Source organism: Salmo salar, chromosome ssa03 (genome assembly GCF_905237065.1).
Source record: "Salmo salar chromosome ssa03, Ssal_v3.1, whole genome shotgun sequence".
Classification (NCBI taxonomy): Eukaryota; Metazoa; Chordata; class Actinopteri; order Salmoniformes; family Salmonidae; genus Salmo; species Salmo salar.
In genome coordinates, this window is record NC_059444.1 from 1,782,095 (window position 1) to 1,793,057 (window position 10,963).

Here is a 10,963-nt window from a genome sequence, read left to right on the forward strand (position 1 = left end):
TAGCAGACGCTCTTATCCAGAGCGACTTACAGTAGTGAATGCATACATTTCATACATTTATTTCTCCGTGCTGGTCCTCCGTGGGAATTGAACCCACAACCCTGGCGTTGCATACACCATGCTCTACAAACTGAGCCACACAGGACCAGCTCCACATGTCCTAATCCTCCTACTGAACTCAGTACTTCTGAGAAAATTAAAAAAGAGCCCTACTAACTTCTAATACACCCCCCCCCCAAATCCCTTCCAACACTCAACTTCAATTTAATAGAAACTCTGTCACTGCTTCCACAAATGATCTTCAACTTGGCAGTTCTTTCCACTAATGCAGTCAGGTTGATAACCTTTCCAATGAAGGCTATGAAGTCAATCTGATTAGCTATTCCCTGTGGTTCAGTTGGTAGAGCATGGTGTTTGCAACGCCAGGGTTGTGGGTTCGATTCCCACAGGGGACCAGTACGGGGGGAAAAAAATATATGAAATGTATGAATTCACTACTGTAAGTCACTCTGGATAAGAGCGTCTGCTAAATGACTGAAAGTGTAAAATGTAAATTATGCAGAATGAAAGAAAAACCAAGTTCTGACTAACATTAAGGATTATGTAAGGAGGACATTTTAAAAGATGTATGCATCTGAAACATAAACATGATAACACCTTTCGTCCCACAGATAGTCCTACACTGTCTCTACAACATGATAACACCTTTCGTCCCACAGATAGTCCTACACTGTCTCTACAACATGATAACACCTTTCGTCCCACAGATAGTCCTACACTGTCTCTACAACATGATAACACCTTTCGTCCCACAGATAGTCCTACACTGTCTCTACACTGTCTCTACAACATGATAACACCTTTCGTCCCACAGATAGTCCTACACTGTCTCTACAACATGATAACACCTTTCGTCCTACACTGTCTCTACACTGTCTCTACAACATGATAACACCTTTCGTCCCACAGATAGTCCTACACTGACTCTACAACATGATAACACCTTTCGTCCCACAGATAGTCCTACACTGTCTCTACAACATGATAACACCTTTCGTCCCACCTAGCCTTCCCTGTAGCTCAGTTGGTAGAGCATGGTGTTTGCAACGCCAGGGTTGTGGGTTCGATTCCCACGGGGGGCCAGCAAAAAAAATGTATGAAATTGTATGTAATGTATGCATTCACTACTGTAAGTCGCTCTGGATAAGAGCGTCTGCTAAGTGACTAAAATGTAAATGTAAAAAATGTCCCACAGATAGTCCTACACTGTCTCTACACTGTCTCTACAACATAACACCTTTCGTCCCACATGCAACATGATACACATATAAGACAAACCTATGGGTAAATAATACATTGTGGTCAAAGTTCATGAAAAAAAGTCATTATGTTTAGAGAGGGTGAGGTACAACTGTCAAAAACTTCACAAGGACAGACAGTTAACCTACAGTAGTTAAATAGGGTGGTGTGTATAGACAGTAGTTAAATAGGATGGTGTGTATAGACAGTAGTTATATAGGATGGTGTGTATAGACAGTAGTTATATAGGATGGTGTGTATAGACAGTAGTTATATAGGATGGTGTGTATAGACAGTAGTTATATAGGATGGTGTGTATAGACAGTAGTTATATAGGATGGTGTGTATAGACAGTAGTTATATAGGGTGGTGTGTATAGACAGTAGTTAAATAGGATGGTGTGTATAGACAGTAGTTATACAGGATGGTGTGTATAGACAGTAGTTATATAGGATGGTGTGTATAGACAGTAGTTATATAGGATGGTGTGTATAGACAGTAGTTATATAGGATGGTGTGTATAGACAGTAGTTATATAGGATGGTGTGTATAGACAGTATAGACAGTAGTTATATAGGATGGTGTGTATAGACAGTAGTTATATAGGATGGTGTGTATAGACAGTAGTTATATAGGATGGTGTGTATAGACAGTAGTTATACAGGATGGTGTGTATAGACAGTAGTTATATAGGATGGTGTGTATAGACAGTAGTTATATAGGATGGTGTGTATAGACAGTAGTTATATAGGATGGTGTGTATAGACAGTAGTTATATAGGATGGTGTGTATAGACAGTAGTTATATAGGATGGTGTGTATAGACAGTAGTTATATAGGATGGTGTGTATAGACAGTAGTTATACAGGATGGTGTGTATAGACAGTAGTTATATAGGATGGTGTGTATAGACAGTAGTTATACAGGATGGTGTGTATAGACAGTAGTTATATAGGATGGTGTGTATAGACAGTAGTTATATAGGATGGTGTGTATAGACAGTAGTTATATAGGATGGTGTGTATAGACAGTAGTTATACAGGATGGTGTGTATAGACAGTAGTTATATAGGGTGGTGTGTATAGACAGTAGTTATATAGGATGGTGTGTATAGACAGGATGGTGTGTATAGACAGTAGTTATACAGGATGGTGTGTATAGACAGTAGTTATATAGGATGGTGTGTATAGACAGTAGTTATACAGGATGGTGTGTATAGACAGTAGTTATATAGGATGGTGTGTATAGACAGTAGTTATATAGGATGGTGTGTATAGACAGTACAGTGTTATATAGGATGGTGTGTATAGACAGTAGTTATACAGGATGGTGTGTATAGACAGTAGTTATATAGGATGGTGTGTATAGACAGTAGTTATATAGGATGGTGTGTATAGACAGTAGTTATATAGGATGGTATGTATAGACAGTAGTTATATAGGATGGTGTGTATAGACAGTAGTTATATAGGATGGTGTGTATAGACAGTGTCGTGTCTTTGGCTATGCCGGATTAAGGGACATGTCACAAACCTCTTCGTCAGAAGATATGTTGAAATCGCTGTCGGACAAAGTGGACCAATATGCAGCGGATTGCTTGCTCATTATCATTTATTTAAAATGTGACCACGAGGAAAAAACAATAAGCAAAACTCACGACAGGAAACAGTGTCGCAGGCTAAACAAAAGCAGTGCTAACATACAACTACCCACAAGTGACAAACAAAACACACACCTACTTATAGGACTCCCAATCAGAGGCAACTAGAAACACCTGCCTCCAATTGAGAGTCCAGCACCCAAACCTGCACATAGAAAACTTAATCTAGAACCTACTCATACTAAAACATACACCACAAAACCCCGGAACACATAAATAACACACCCCTCTAAGCTATACACAAAAAAAACACCATACAAGACAAACATGCCTCTGCCACGTCCTGACCAAATAATACAAACAATCCTCTATACTGGTCAGGACGTGACATGACATGACATGCTAGTCTATAAAATCATTTCTCTGTAATTAACATTACCTGTTTAAGCTAATCTGTCACGTTCCTTGAAATGATCGGACCAAAGCGCACCGTGAGTAGCGTTCCACATAATTTATTAGAATGTGAAACTTTAGAAAAATACAAAACAAATAAAGAATAAACGAACCGTGGCTACAAAATCAGCTACACATAAACAATATCCCACAACCCACAAGTGAAAAAACAAGCTACTTAAGTATGATCCCCAATTAGAGACAACGATTACCAGCTGCCACTAATTGGGAATCATACACAATCACCAACATAGAAAAACAAAACCTAGAACCCCACATAGAAATAATAAAATAGACTAGCTAAACCACCAGTCATGCCCTGACCTACTCTAACATAGAAAATAAGAGCTTTCCATGGTCAGGACGTGACATAATCAGGTAAATGTGATTAACTAGAAAATCAGGGCACCATGAAATAATGTTTATAGAGCTGTTATCTTCCGAATAAACTCTTAAAAACCTAGTAATCTTTTATATCAGTAGCAGTCAATATTTAATCGTCACTTTATTCAGTCTCATCTGAAAGTTGTAAATTCTTGGTTATCTTCACGAACCCTGACTAACAAGTTGAATCAGCAATACAAAATTTGGTTTAATTATTTATTTACTAAATACCTAAATAATCACACAGAATTACATCTACACAGAATGGATCATACCTTAATTACAAATGATGTCATAAAGAAAAACGTCCCTAGCGGACGGAACAGATATGATGGCTGGTTACACAAAGAAAAGGGGGTTGGGTTTTGAATGAAAGAGCGGGAAGACTGAGGAACAAAAGGAGAAGCTATGCCATCGTAAATACAGAATCTTATGCATTCTAAATAACCGTCCATTTGAAAAAGGAAAATTGAAGGAATATTTACTCTGAGCTGCGCTTCAATAGGTTGGTCGTAGATGGAAGGCCACGTTGCCCAGCAGGGATCTCTTGTCCTCTGAAGAATGTCTCTGGTGGTAAACTGGGTACGTTGTAGTATCGTTGTGTGTGTTAGACTGGATACGTCGTCCGTCCTTTCCTAGCCCACGTTTACAGCGGCTGCTGCTAACTCAACGGCTAGGAGGTATCAATTCTGGAGTGAATAAGAGTTCAAAGTTCATACCAAGTTGCCATGCTTTTAAGCTAGTGCTATATTCTGGCTGGTATAGTTGAAATTCATCCTTTCGGCGTGTCGATCGTCACCTGAACATTGAACACGATACTAATTTCGTTAGGTTATTATCTGAGCCCTTTTAACGTCGGACCGTCGTCCTCACGTCCTCGGAACAGGAAGTTGAATTTTCGTCAACAGGTTTATACAGTGGTGAATAGAAGGGCGTGTTTCATACTTTACAACCAGTGTCTGTTCACTTGGGCGGGGCCTCTGAGTGAGCAGAGTTTCTCTATGACAAGCCGTTCTCTCATTTAAGAAGCTAAAATTACATTTAATCTTTTCACAAATAGTTTCATATTTAAACATTTAAATTGCACAACAATTCCATGTGAATCTGATAACTAGAAGGTGTCGACTTTACAAGATGCAGTTTATGTCGTCCTGTCATCAGTCATAATGTCTCAGACGCCAACTGATCTGACATCAGATTCATTAAGTACCAACACATATTTTCAACTGGTTGGATTACCGAAATATGGTTCAGTTTCCCACCTGTTGATGTTACCAGACTCTCTATGTTAGCAAAGGGATTTTCAATAGTCACATCGGTAGAGTAGAGAGAGGAAAAAAATGGGAAAGGTATTTATGGGGGTCATAAACCTCCCCCGCTCAGGACAACATCATGACACCTGTATAGACAGTAGTTATATAGGATGGTGTGTATAGACAGTATAGACAGTAGTTATACAGGATGGTGTGTATAGACAGTAGTTATATAGGATGGTGTGTATAGACAGTAGTTATATAGGATGGTGTGTATAGACAGTAGTTATATAGGATGGTGTGTATAGACAGTAGTTATATAGGATGGTGTGTATAGACAGTAGTTATATAGGATGGTGTGTATAGACAGTAGTTATATAGGATGGTGTGTATAGACAGTAGTTATACAGGATGGTGTGTATGGACAGTAGTTATATAGGATGGTGTGTATAGACAGTAGTTATATAGGATGGTGTGTATAGACAGTAGTTATATAGGATGGTGTGTATAGACAGTAGTTATACAGGATGGTGTGTATAGACAGTAGTTATACAGGATGGTGTGTATAGACAGTAGTTATATAGGATGGTGTGTATAGACAGTAGTTATATAGGATGGTGTGTATAGACAGTAGTTATACAGGATGGTGTGTATAGACAGTAGTTATATAGGATGGTGTGTATAGACAGTAGTTATATAGGATGGTGTGTATAGACAGTAGTTATATAGGATGGTGTGTATAGACAGTAGTTATATAGGATGGTGTGTATAGACAGTAGTTATATAGGATGGTGTGTATAGACAGTAGTTATATAGGATGGTGTGTATAGACAGTAGTTATATAGGATGGTGTGTATAGACAGTAGTTATATAGGATGGTGTGTATAGACAGTAGTTATACAGGATGGTGTGTATAGACAGTAGTTATATAGGATGGTGTGTATAGACAGTAGTTATATAGGATGGTGTGTATAGACAGTAGTTATATAGGATGGTGTGTATAGACAGTAGTTATATAGGATGGTGTGTATAGACAGTAGTTATATAGGATGGTGTGTATAGACAGTAGTTATATAGGATGGTGTGTATAGACAGTAGTTATATAGGATGGTGTGTATAGACAGTAGTTATATAGGGTGGTGTGTATAGACAGTAGTTATATAGGATGGTGTGTATAGACAGTAGTTATATAGGATGGTGTGTATAGACAGTAGTTATATAGGATGGTGTGTATAGACAGTAGTTATATAGGATGGTGTGTATAGACAGTAGTTATATAGGATGGTGTGTATAGACAGTAGTTATATAGGGTGGTGTGTATAGACAGTAGTTATATAGGATGGTGTGTATAGACAGTAGTTATATAGGATGGTGTGTATAGACAGTAGTTATATAGGATGGTGTATATAGACAGTAGTTATATAGGATGGTGTGTATAGACAGTAGTTATATAGGATGGTGTGTATAGACAGTAGTTATATAGGATGGTGTGTATAGACAGTAGTTATATAGGATGGTGTGTATAGACAGTAGTTATATAGGATGGTGTGTATAGACAGTAGTTATATAGGATGGTGTGTATAGACAGTAGTTATATAGGATGGTGTGTATAGACAGTAGTTATATAGGATGGTGTGTATAGACAGTAGTTATATAGGATGGTGTGTATAGACAGTAGTTATACAGGATGGTGTGTATAGACAGTAGTTATATAGGGTGGTGTGTATAGACAGTAGTTATATAGGATGGTGTGTATAGACAGTATAGACAGTAGTTATATAGAATGGTGTGTGTAGACAGTAGTTATACAGGATGGTGTGTATAGACAGTAGTTATATAGGATGGTGTGTATAGACAGTATAGACAGTAGTTATATAGGATGGTGTGTATAGACAGTAGTTATATAGGATGGTGTGTATAGACAGTAGTTATATAGGATGGTGTGTATAGACAGTAGTTAAATAGGATGGTGTGTATAGACAGTAGTTATACAGGATGGTGTGTATAGACAGTAGTTATATAGGATGGTGTGTATAGACAGTAGTTATATAGGATGGTGTGTATAGACAGTAGTTATATAGGATGGTGTGTATAGACAGTAGTTATATAGGATGGTGTGTATAGACAGTAGTTATATAGGATGGTGTGTATAGACAGTAGTTATATAGGATGGTGTGTATAGACAGTAGTTATATAGGATGGTGTGTATAGACAGTAGTTATATAGGATGGTGTGTATAGACAGTAGTTATATAGGGTGGTGTGTATAGACAGTAGTTATATAGGATGGTGTGTATAGACAGTAGTTATACAGGATGGTGTGTATAGACAGTAGTTATATAGGGTGGTGTGTATAGACAGTAGTTATACAGGATGGTGTGTATAGACAGTAGTTATACAGGATGGTGTATATAGACAGTATAGACAGTAGTTATATAGGATGGTGTGTATAGACAGTAGTTATATAGGATGGTGTGTATAGACAGTAGTTATATAGGATGGTGTGTATAGACAGTAGTTATATAGGATGGTGTGTATAGACAGTAGTTATATAGGATGGTGTGTATAGACAGTATAGACAGTAGTTATATAGGATGGTGTGTATAGACAGTAGTTATATAGGATGGTGTATATAGACAGTATAGACAGTAGTTATATAGGATGGTGTATATAGACAGTATAGACAGTAGTTATATAGGATGGTGTGTATAGACAGTAGTTATATAGGATGGTGTGTATAGACAGTAGTTATATAGGATGGTGTGTATAGACAGTAGTTATATAGGATGGTGTGTATAGACAGTAGTTATATAGGATGGTGTGTATAGACAGTAGTTATACAGGATGGTGTGTATAGACAGTAGTTATACAGGATGGTGTGTATAGACAGTATAGACAGTAGTTATATAGGATGGTGTGTATAGACAGTATAGACAGTAGTTATATAGGATGGTGTGTATAGACAGTATAGACAGTAGTTATATAGGATGGTGTGTATAGACAGTAGTTATATAGGATGGTGTGTATAGACAGTAGTTATACAGGATGGTGTGTATAGACAGTAGTTATACAGGATGGTGTATATAGACAGTAGTTATATAGGATGGTGTATATAGACAGTAGTTATATAGGATGGTGTGTATAGACAGTATAGACAGTAGTTATATAGGATGGTGTGTATAGACAGTAGTTATATAGGATGGTGTGTATAGACAGTAGTTATATAGGATGGTGTGTATAGACAGTAGTTATACAGGATGGTGTGTATAGACAGTAGTTATATAGGATGGTGTGTATAGACAGTAGTTATATAGGATGGTGTGTATAGACAGTAGTTATATAGGATGGTGTGTATAGACAGTAGTTATACAGGATGGTGTGTATAGACAGTAGTTATACAGGATGGTGTGTATAGACAGTAGTTATATAGGATGGTGTGTATTGACAGTATAGACAGTAGTTATATAGGATGGTGTGTATAGACAGTAGTTATATAGGATGGTGTGTATAGACAGTAGTTATATAGGATGGTGTGTATAGACAGTAGTTATATAGGATGGTGTGTATAGACAGTAGTTATATAGGATGGTGTGATATATAGACAGTAGTTATATAGGATGGTGTGTATAGACAGTAGTTATATAGGATGGTGTGTATAGACAGTATAGACAGTAGTTATACAGGATGGTGTGTATAGACAGTAGTTATATAGGATGGTGTGTATAGACAGTAGTTATATAGGATGGTGTGTATAGACAGTAGTTATATAGGATGGTGTGTATAGACAGTAGTTATATAGGATGGTGTGTATAGACAGTATAGACAGTAGTTATATAGGATGGTGTGTATAGACAGTAGTTATATAGGATGGTGTGTATAGACAGTAGTTATATAGGATGGTGTGTATAGACAGTAGTTATATAGGATGGTATGTATAGACAGTAGTTATATAGGATGGTGTGTATAGACAGTAGTTATATAGGATGGTGTGTATAGACAGTAGTTATATAGGATGGTGTGTATAGACAGTAGTTATATAGGATGGTGTGTATAGACAGTAGTTATATAGGATGGTGTGTATAGACAGTAGTTATATAGGATGGTGTGTATAGACAGTAGTTATATATGATGGTGTATATTGAGAGTATAGAAGGTAGTGTATAAGCCATCCTTCGCTTCAGAGTGTAATAGTCGCTAACGTTCAGTCCCTGGACAATAAAGCAGATGATCTCAGGACGAGAATCTCCTACCAAGAGCAACATCAGGGACTGTAACATTTTATGTTTTACGGAATCGTGGCCCTCTCGGGATATATTCTCCCCATCCATTCAGCCAGCGGGGTTCATTGTGCAGACAGGAAGAAAGAACGTACAGGAACTCAAGTCCTTTTGTCCTCCCGATCTGGAATACCTCACCGTCAAATGCCGACTGCGTAACCTTCCAATATCATTTTCTTTGGTGATTGTAAAAACTGCAACTGCATATCCTGAGGCTGCATTTATTGGTTCTGCGGAGGTAACCATTATTGGTTCTGCGGAGGTAACCATTATTGGTTCTGCGGAGGTAACCATTATTGGTTCTGCGGAGGTAACCATTATTGGTTCTGCGGAGGTAACCATTATTGGTTCTGCGGAGGTAACCATTATGGTCTTCAGGGTGTGGTTTAGAGTGGATCTCTCCCCTCAGTGATCTCCTCTTCTCAGTGATCTCCCCTCAGTGATCTCCTCTCAGCAGTGGATCTCTCCTCTCAGTAATGGATCTCTCCTCTCAGTAATCTCCTCTCAGCAGTGGATCTCTCCTCTCAGTGATCTCCTCTCAGCAGTGGATCTCGTAGGCCATCTGTATGTGGTAGAGGAGACTGTGGGTCTCTAGTCCCTCTACAGGGGCCCTGCTATGCCCCAGCCCTCTACAGGGGCCCTGCTATGCCCCCAGCCCTCTACAGGGGCCCTGCTATGCCCCCAGCCCTCTACAGGGGCCCTGCTATGCCCCAGCCCTCTACAGGGGCCCTGCTATGCCCCAGCCCTCTACAGGGGCCCTACTATGCCCCAGCCCTTTACAGGGGCCCTACTATGCCCCTGCCCTCTATAGGGGCCCTACTATACCCCTGCCCTCTATAGGGGCCCTACTATGCCCCAGCCCTCTACAGGGGCCATGCTATGTCCCAGCCCTCTACAGGGGCCCTACTATACCCCTGCCCTATACAGGGGCCCTGCTATGCCCCCAGCCCTCTACAGGGGCCCTGCTATGCCCCAGCCCTCTACAGGGGCCCTGCTATGCCCCAGCCCTCTACAGGGGCCCTACTATGCCCCAGCCCTTTACAGGGGCCCTACTATGCCCCTGCCCTCTATAGGGGCCCTACTATACCCCTGCCCTCTATAGGGGCCCTACTATGCCCCAGCCCTCTACAGGGGCCATGCTATGTCCCAGCCCTCTACAGGGGCCCTACTATACCCCTGCCCTATACAGGGGCCCTACTATACCCCTGCCCTATACAGGGGCCCTACTATACCCCTGCCCTATACAGGGGCCCTACTATACCCCAGCCCTCTACAGGGGCCCTACTATGCCCCAGCCCTTTACAGGGTCCCTAATATGCCCCAGCCCTCCAGCCTGCCATTGTCCTGGATGATGATGATGATGATGATAATAATAATATGGACGTACATAAGTTTTAGTTACAACTTATAAGCACCTTTCAAAACACACAGTTAGGACCCTATATTAAACACACAGTTAGGACACTATATTAAACACACAGTTAGGACCCTATATTAAACACACAGTTAGGACCCTATATTAAACACACAGTTAGGACCCTATATTTAACACACAGTTAGGACACTATATTTAACACACAGTTAGGACCCTATATTTAACACACATGGACAGTTAGGACCCTATATTAAACACACAGTTAGGACCCTATATTAAACACACAGTTAGGACCCTATATTAAACACACAGTTAGGACCCTATA